The 10,133-nt window shown below is 39.9% G+C and overlaps 1 pseudogene; it reads left to right on the top strand.

Moving 5' to 3' along the window:
- Positions 1-7,878: 7,878 nt before the first annotated feature.
- Positions 7,879-9,806, top strand: LOC127207365 (ATP-binding cassette sub-family F member 2-like; annotated as a pseudogene).
- The last annotated feature ends 327 nt before the right edge of the window (positions 9,807-10,133 follow it).

The raw sequence follows: 10,133 nt of genomic DNA, 5'->3' as shown, positions 1-10,133 counted from the left end.
AGATGGAATCTCAGAGTTGTTTTGATTTGCATTTCCTTGATGACTAAAGAGGTTGAGCATTTCTATAAGTGTTGGGGACTCTAGGTGAGATAACCATGGGAGAATGGGGAAATAGAAGGATCCAGAGGGTCCTAGAAACCTACAAGAAGAACATTATGATGGGCAGATCTGGGCCCAGGGGTCCTGCTCAAACTGTGGCACCAGCCAAGGACAACACATGCAGTAAACTTCAAACCCCTACCCAGTTCTACCCAATGGATAGGACATTCTTCACAGTTGAGTGGAGAGTGGGGTCTGACTTTCACATGAACTCTGGTGCCCCATATTTGACCACGTCCCCTGGATAGGGAGGCCCGGTGAAACTCAGAGGAAAGATAGCAGGCTATCAAGAAGAGACTTGATACCCTATGGACATATACAAGGGGAAGAGGTCCCCCTCAGTCACAGTCATAGGGGAAGGGAGTAAGGGGAAAATGGGAGGGAGAGAGGAATGGTAGGATACAAGAGATGGGATAACAATCAAGATGTAATATGAATAAATTAATAAAATATATTTAAAATAGAATACATTCCAAGACTACAGCATTATTTTTCTAATGATTTCTACTGCCCTTTTCTTTATCTTTCTAGGTGATTGCTTCCAAGCAAAGGCTACATGTTAAGAATGTAGGATACTCTTCCTCCCTAATCCTTTTGTAGAACCACTTTGCTATAAGTTTTTCAGAAAGGAGTTGAAGAGAAAATGTGCTTAAATAAATGTTTAATGTTCCCAAGACTATGTGGCAAATCAGAACTATTAATTAATTAGTTTGCTTATTTATATATCTTTCATTGAAAATAGTTTTTTTTTTCATTATGCAATCAGAATTCAGTATATTCTGATTCTGGTTTCCCTCCCCTCTACTTCTGCCAGTTCATGCCCACCTCCCCTCCTATCGAGATCTACTCCCTTTTGGTATCTCATTAGAAAAAAATGGCATTAGAGATGATAATAAAATGAAATTTAATATAGGAGAAAACAAAAATAAACATATTGGGCTAGGACAAGACAAACAGAAGAAAAAGAGCCTAAAAAAAGACACAAGAAACAGATATAGATTCAGTGACACATTGGTTCATTCATTTAGAGATTTCATAAAATTACAAAACTGAAAGCCATAGTATATACCCAAGATCTGCATAGTTGGCACAGTACTTTATTACTGAAGACAGTGGTTCTTTAACACTTTGCTTTAGAAAAATGTTTCCCTTTGTGATGAATATGTAAAATTTCAAAAACCAACTGGGAATGCTGGCTGCCAGGAATTAGGAGACAGAGGTGGAAGTACTGCATAGACCTGGGAGCTTGCCTGAGCTACACAGTGATCTCCAGATCAATCTGGCCTTCAGAATAAGACCACTTCTAAAAATATTAAACAAAGCTGGATATGGTGGTGTATGCCTTTAATCCCAGCATTTGGGAGGCAGAGGTAGACAGATCGATCTCTGTGAGCTCAAGGCCAGCCTGGTCTAAAAAGTGAGTTCCTAGAGTCTCAGGAGGATGACCTCACATCTATTCCAATCTCCTGGTAAGTGAAGACTTTCATGGGACATGCCTTTTGGGCTAGTGGCCAATTATAAGTGAGTATATACCATGTGAGTCTTTCTGCTTCTGGGTTAACTCACTCATTATGATCATTTCTAGTCTCATCCATTTGTCCACAAATTTCAGGACTTCCTTGTTTTTAATTGCTGAGCAATATTCCATAGGGTAAACTTACCACAGTTTCTTTATCCATTCTTCAACGGAGGGGCATTTAGGCTGATTCCAGGTTCTGGCTATTATGAATAAGGCTGCAATGAACATGGTTGAGCATATGTCCTTGTTGTGTGGTGGAGGAAATGGGAAAATAGAAGGACACAGAGGGTCCTAGAAACCTACAAGAAGAACATTGTGATGGGTAGATCGGGGCCCAGGGGATTCTGCTCAAACTATTGCACTAACCAAGGACAATACAATAGTAAACATCGAACCCTTACTCTGATCTACCCAATGGACAGGACATTCTCCACAGTTATGTGGAGAGCGGGGACTGATTTTGACATGAGCTCTGGTGTCCCATATTTGACTACCTCCCCTTGGTGGGGAGGCCTGGTGGCACTCAAAGACAAAATAAGCAGGCTACCAAGATGAGACTTGATAGCCTATAACCATATAGTGGGGGAGGAGGTCCCCCTCAGTCATAGACCTAGGAGAAGGGAATAGGGTGAAAGTGGGAGGGAGGGAAGAATGGGAAGATACAAATGATGGGATAACAGTTCATTTGTAATCTGAATAAATTAATAAAATTAAAATTTAAAATAAAAGAAAGAAAAAAAAAGTGAGTTCAAGGATAGGCAATGTTATTATGCAGAGAAACCTGTCTTGGAAAAAAGAAAGAAAGAAAGAAGGAAGGAAAGAACAAAATGAAAAAGAAAAGAAAGAGAAAAACAAAAATTTAAGAAAATAAAAAATTAAAACAGTTTAACAGTAAATATAGTTCATTCTTTAATAAAGAGAATCACATCTTTCCCTTTTAGGTTTCTCTTATCTGACATTCTAGCTAAAAGAGTCAAGAATTTATATCAGTTAGCATCAGTCTGACCTGAATGAATGTTACTCTTAAATGTGACTGTGGTTCATTACTAAAATAAATGTAATGACTTTTTTCCCTAAGGATAGGAATCCCAGAACTTAGACTCATTATGTATAAATATGTTGGCGTGAGAAAAAGAATTACGCCTTAATGGATGTGTGCATCTTAAAGCAGGAAAGTTGTTAGGATGAGCCTAAAGATATGCTAATTCATTCAGGGATTAATTGTTAGCATTTTGAAATTTCACTCTCTTTTACACCTAATAGTAGGAATATGGTTCAGTGCCTCACACTCCAAATTAGATGTCACTACCTGAGATCTTTGTAGTGACAGTGATGATGCCAGGGGTTGACTTCCTGCTCAGATTCACACCTTTTTAACTGGGTTGTGAGGCATGCTGGCAATCCCATTCGATTCGCTATTACAAATCAACATGGAAACTCACATGCATACATTATTGTGAACAGTGATAGAGCACACTCTTACAGCAAAGACCTCAACCTATAAGAGTTGGAGATGGTTAAGATGATAAGTATTGTCCTATGTGCTCACCAATTAAAAGCAAAAACACGTCCCCTTGACGGGGAGACCTGGTGGCACTCAGAGGAAGGACAGCAGGCTACCAAGAAGAGACTTGATACCCTATGAGCATATACAGGGGGAGGAAGTCCCCCTCAGCACAGTCATAGGGGAGGGGAGTAAGGGGAAAATGGGAAGGAGGGAGGAATGGGAGGATACAAGGGAGGGGATAACCATTGAGATGTAATATGAATAAATTAATAAAATAAAATTTAAAAAATACTGTTTTTCCACACACCAACATTGTACATGCTAATGTTAACCTCGTTACTCTGAAAATGGTTTTATAACTGCTTCTTCTTAATTTTTTTCAATTGTAAGAAAGGATAAACTTTCCCCCTTCATATCTGGGACTTTGGTTTCCCTGCTTTCTGAATAGATATGCGGGTTCTGGCAAAAACAATAGACACCACTTATGGTTTTTGAGTTACAAGGCTGACTTTACCATTATTTTAGGGAAAAATTTGTCAAATTTAAAATGTGCAACGTTGTTCAATGTTAAGAATACTTTCAGCATATTCTTTTCACAAAAAAAAAAATTCTTGCTTTGGATATGTGGATGTTTCTATTGACTTTGGTTCCATAGATGTGTGTGGGTGTTTTTCTTCCATGAATAAGAATGAAGTGAGTTCATTTAAAAGTATTGAAAGAAAGACCATGTCTTCCATACACAATACCAGTCTTCTAATTTTCTAGCTGTCTTATGCTGAAGCAATGCACAGAGGGTCTGGAACAATGTATTAAACTTATCCTCTGGGGATTTCCTGGAGGTGATTATTTTCTGAAAGAATTGCATTCCTCTTGGCACATATCTTATTTAGAGGAGAGGGGTTTAGAATTGTTTTGAATTAGATAGTTGTTTCACTTTTGCAAAAGTTGAAGCCTCTTTTTATAAGCAATGGCACCTGTTTAATTCTAACATTCTAGTATAGAGGTAAGGGCAGTAGCTTCCTTGCAAATAAGTTAAGAGCAACAGCAGGAGACTGATGGTATACCTACTATTGTAAATTTTTTAGCCAAACAACAACTGCAGTAGAGTGTGGTTTATTATCTCATCCTCTTAATAAGCAATTCTCTCTGATATATGAAGACTTCTTGAATATTAAAAATTTCCAAGATTTTTAAAAATTAATTTGAAAAACATATCCCATTATTCACTAATTTTACATGACAAATATATTATACTATAAAGGTGTTTTTTTTTTCTCCAGCACAATTTAATGAGAGTTACTTCAAAATTCAGTAGCAGGAACCATTAACATTATAGGGAACATTTTGACCAAGAACTCAAAGTCAAACTTCAGTCTGACAAAGTAGACAGTACTGATATATTGAAGTTATGTCAAGGGGTTGGCAGGATTTTGTTGTAAGGTCAGCAACAATAGAAGAAAGGTATTTTCTTTGAACTTGACAGTTTTGATCATTTTTATGCTAGTTTTCAAACTCCTTTAAATCTAATTATTATTTTTATTTTCCCTCATCTTCTGTATAAAAAAAAGTTCAAAACTCTATACATCAGCCAAAGAGTACCACAGAAAGCCTTCTACCTATTAGTTACAGTAAAGTGTTAAGTAAAGCATATTTTAAACTCTTTTCATTGATGACAAAGTGCTATATAAGCCTTAGCGTTTATGCAAGACGGATAACTGTTAGGTTGATGGTTAAACGGTCTGAGCATTGGCCTTCAAGGAACACTTTCTGATCATTTTGTTATGTACTCAAGCTAGGTAATGAGACCTGTGTGGTCTGGCGCAATTACCAATTGTGTGAATAGATAAATAGACCCACCTAATATATCTGCTTGTTTTCCAGGAACCTATTGTTTTGAACTGGAACCGAGAATCACAATCATCTCTTCCTTATTAATCTTTTGTGCGGCCAAGGACAAATGACAACTTTGCTCTTTTTGACAATGACATTTATTTGGTCTTTTTTTTTTTTTTTTTTTTAACAAGGTATCTATGTTGTTCACCATTATGTATTAATTCTCATTTCAAATCTGTGATAGGAAATCGAGAAATTAAACCTTGCTAGATGCTGCAAGGGTAAAGAATGTTCTAAAAGCAGTTCTGAAATCCCAGCTCCCAGAGTGCCTCTGTATGATATAAGGCAAACCAAAATATAACTATGCTATTCCAGAGAGACAAACATTAAATACAATTTGACTGTTATTGTGTTTGCCCTCAGTCTAAACATTAAAGCATAGTTTTTACTCTAAATCTAAAGAACAAGCACTTTTCACTTATTTCTATATTTGAAGACATTTTACCTTGAGCTATCAAGGTAAGAGGCTTATGAACTCAGGAAAAGCAGAATCTGTGATCTTATGACTTTGCCTTTTCCCATCAGAGTGGACCTACTTTTCAGAACCAAAATATCATTATCGCACCAGTGGGAGATTTGGGGAAATGTTGTAGGTGACAAAACAGTCTGTTTTGACACATGTCACCATTATTTCGTTTCAGATATGCCTCAGGTCAAACGTGTTCTTGAGACACTATCTTTCAAATAAAAGTCTTTTGCACAATACCTCAAGAGATTTGGTGTCATGTTTCCCTAAATCTGAGACCTAGGATACACTGAGCTCTGCTCAGAATATGTGTGCATGGTCTCAAAGAGCTGGCTGGAATAAGCCTGAATTTAGACAGTAGCATTATCATTTAAAAAATGACCAAGCACTATACACTGAGGAACTAAAAATGCTCAGGCCACTTGAGGCTGAATTTAGTTAGTTTTTCAAATGTTAAAGAGAGAGAGCAGGAGGGATTTAAAGATTTTTTTTGTCACCTTATCATGCACATTAAAACAATAAAGTGAGCAACCATCTCTAATGTGGTAAGCTATGTAAAAGTGAACTGTTTTCTTTCAGTCACTTAAGACTTAAATATCCATAATAAATGCAGGATGGTCTTTGCTGCAGGAGTTTGTTTCCTTCAAGAATTATAATTTTGACGGGATGGAGAAATAGTTCTTGTGTTCAGAGCACTTATTGCTCTTGCAGAGGTCATGAGTGCTTTCCCAGGTTTCACATGGCAACTCATAACCAGCTGTAACTCCAGGTCCACGGGAACCTACGCCGTTCTGTAGCTCTTTGGGCAACATATGCACATGTGGTGCATGTACATACATGCAGAAAAAACTCTCATACACATAAACCAAAACAACCACATCTTTTAAAAGGCATTATGACTTCTATGTTAATATGGAACTGTGAGATATTTAGACTTGTTTCTGAAATGTGCGCAACTCAGTTTATTGTCTATTGTCTCTGAGGTGAAGCTACACTTCAGAAATGGCCACCTCCCACAGCTTTCCAAATGTAAAAGATTCATGTTGTTTTCTTAAAATAGAAGATTATTTGTAGAGACACAAAAGTCAGAAAGTACTAACATGAAGATATGTCATTTTAATGTGTTCTATGTGGTTAAAATTTTCATTAAGGAAAGGTTTTCCTATTATGTAGTCTTCCATAGCTGGACAGATAGTAAAAAAAAGTCATTTTTTTCTCTCAATATTACAAAAGAAAGGGCATTTTATGTAATTTATTTCTATACTAAACAGTACTGTAAAGTGGGAAGTGTCATATGTGGTTTGCTAATGAGCAAGCTGAGGCCCAATGAAGTTTAGTGACTTACTCAAAATCATAAATACAATAGATAACAGATTTTGAATTCTAAAACAATAAATAAATAAATAAATAAATGATACATTGAGTAATTAATTGTCAAAATAACTAGGTTTTATTTATCCTGTATAATATTAAAACCCAAAAGGGAGATGTTTGTAAAATTGTATTTTAAGACTCACCTTCAGTGTAAAGAGGAAATATGTAAACTAACTGAGGAGAGATGAATTTGGATGACACACAAAAAAATCACCCTCCGTGTCTTTGAGGAAGCTTAATAATGGCTTCCTTAGGTACATGGATGAGCTTAGTGGAAGAATGAGAAGGCACCAAAGACCTTCCAGCATCCTCCACCAGAACTGTACCATTTCTGATGCTAACTAGAGAGCTTCACCGGTTCTCATTGGTACATACACTCATGTGGCTGCTTTGTAAGTGGGTGAAATACTCAGAGAGCAGGGTCTTTTCTGTGGGAAAGCAACCAACCCAGACTTGTTCAAATGAACACATATCCCTGTAAAGTAAGAGGATGAAAGATCCTGCCTTCTTTGTTGTCTGTACTGGGCCAGAAGCCTGAACATGATGCTTCAATGTTACTGAGAGTTTTGCGTGATTGTTCAGGCAGCAAAATGTCTCTGTCATTTTCTTTTTCACTTTGGAAGCTGATAATTAATTTTATTCCTTCTCAAGTCTCTGATGGGGTTGAAGACCAGATAGTTTAGTTTTGCAATTAAGCTTAGTTGTTTAGGGGTTAAGATGTTCTCAGGTCTAGATAGATGTTTTAAGTTGATAGAGATGAGATATGATAGATATTGATTTACATTCAGAATTTTAGACTCACCAAGATAGGAAAGATGTTTTCTTCAAGGTTGCCAAATACAAGTAGCCAAAACACTATGAATGTAACATTTATATAATTCCTTATTGTTTCCTGATTCTTCTTGCTGTATGTAATTTATTAGATGTGAGTGTGATAATATAAATGTATATGTAAGAAAGAATTAGTTTTTAAAAAACCCACTCCTGAAAGAACAGTTACTGCCCCTGTAGCTCATCACCATGTCTTCTGACCTGTCTAAGAGGAAGACAGCCAAAAAGAAGGAACCTGTCAAAGCTTGATAGGGGCCCAGAAAGGGGGAGATGCTGTCCCAGAATCCCAGATGGCAGAGTATAAAACGAGGAGGCCAATGGCTGAGAGTCTACAGGTGACGGAGAAATGGATTTGCTGACCAAGGAGGTAGAGGACTTTGAGATGAAGAAAGCTGCTGCTCCAGTTGTCCCCAATGTCCTCTCATCCCAATACACTATCAACCTCTCACTCACCTTTCATGGTCAAGAGCTATTCAGGGACGCCAAACTGGAATTAAGCTTAGGCCTTCGTTATGGTCTCATTGGCTTAAATGGAATTGGAAAGTCCATGCTGCTCTCTGCTTTCGGTAAACTGAAGTGTCCATCCCCGAGCACATCGCCAACTACCATCTGACCCGTGAGATGCCTCCTAGTGAGTAGACACCCTTGCAGTGTGTGATGGAGGCGGACATGGAGTGGGCCAAGCTGGAGAGGGAGGCCGAGCGGTTAGCTCATGAGGATGCGGAACGTGAGTAGCTCGTGGAACTCTATGAGTGGATGGAAGAGCCAAGATGAGGGTCTCAGGGATCTCACGTGGGTTGGGTTTCACGCTTGCCAAGCAGCGCCAGAAGCTGAAAGACTTCAGCGGTGGTTGGCGGATGAGAGTTGCTCTTACTGGAGCCCTCTTCATTCGGTCCTTCATGCTGCTTCAGGAAGAGCCTACCAACCACCTGGACCTGGATGCTTGTGTGTGGCTGGAAGAGGAACGTAAGGATTTCAAGCGCATCCCGGTCCTTGTGCCCCATTCCCAGGACTTTCTGAATGGAGTCTGCACCGACATCATCCGCAGGGACAAGAAGCTGAAGTACTACATGGGTAACTATGATCAGTTATGTGAAGACACGGCTGGAACTGGAGGAGAACCAGTTGACGTGCTTCCCCTGGGAGCAGGACCAAATCGCACACATGAAGAGCTACATTGCCAGGTTTGGTCATGGCAGTGCCAAACTGGCCTGGCAGGCAGAGAAAGAGAGAGAGAGAGAGAGAGAGAGAGGAGAGAGAGAGAGAGAGAGAGAGAGAGAGAGAGAGAGAGAGAGAGAGAGAGAGAGAGAGAGAGAGAGAGAGAGAGAGAGAGAGAGAGAGAGAAACACTACAGAAAATAATGGCACCAGGGCTGACAGAAAGGGTTGTGAGTGACAAGATGCTGTCATTTTATTTCCCACGGTGTGGTAAGGTCCCACCATCTGTCATCATGGTGCAGAATGTGAGCTTCAAGTACACAAAGAGAGGCCTTGCATCTACAATAATCTAGAATTTGGCATTGACCCTGACACATGAGTTGCTCTGGTAAGACCCAACAGTGCAGAGAAGCCCAGTCTTTTGAAGCTGCTACCTGGAGGGCTTCTGCCCACAGATGGAATGACCTAGACACATTCTCATGTGAAGATAGGATGTTACCATCAGCACTTACAGGAGCAGCTGGACCTGGACCTTTCCCCATTGGATGACGTGATGAAATGCTACCCAGAGGTCAAGGAGAGGAGAAGATAGCAAGATCATTGGGAGATATGGCCTCACTGGGAAACAGCAGGTGATCCCAATCCAGATCCTGTCAGATGGGCAGAAGTGCCAAGTGTGTCTGGCATGGCTGGCCTGGCAGAACCTTCACATGGTCTTTCTGGACGAGCCTACCAATCATCTGGACATCAAGACCATTGGTGCACTGGCAGATACCATCGATGAGTTTGAGAGTCAGCCATGATTTCAGACTCATCCAGCATGTTGCCCAGGAGATTTGGGTCTGTAAGAAGCAGACAGTCACCAAGTGGCCTAGAGATATTCTGGCCTCCCAGGAGCACCTCAAGTCCAAACTTGTAGCTGAGAAGTCCCAGCTCGCCAAGAGGAGTTGCAGTATTTGAGCCCTCAGCCAGGCTTGGGTCAGGAACGCCACCTGGAGACTGCCAATTGACACATGATTAGCCACTCAGGGCAGGACTCTGGGGCTGTACTCCTGCATTGCTGCACCTAGTCTCTCCCCTCAGCCTGCTTTTGCTGTATCTTTTGCTGTCCATTTCCCACCCTCCTTCTTCTGAACTCAGCTGGCTAATCCCTCCAGATTCTTGCTGGTTACCTTGCCCTGAGAGATGTAGGCAGGAGTACCTGCATTAAACTAAGAGCCCAAGCCCTGACTGGGCCCAGAAAGGATTCAAGACCCTCATTTTATGGGTTGAGTTAATGTTGGAGGG

This window comes from Acomys russatus, chromosome 2, assembly GCF_903995435.1.
Source record: "Acomys russatus chromosome 2, mAcoRus1.1, whole genome shotgun sequence".
In the NCBI taxonomy this organism is placed as follows: Eukaryota; Metazoa; Chordata; class Mammalia; order Rodentia; family Muridae; genus Acomys; species Acomys russatus.
This window is presented reverse-complemented; position numbering and strand designations above follow the sequence as displayed.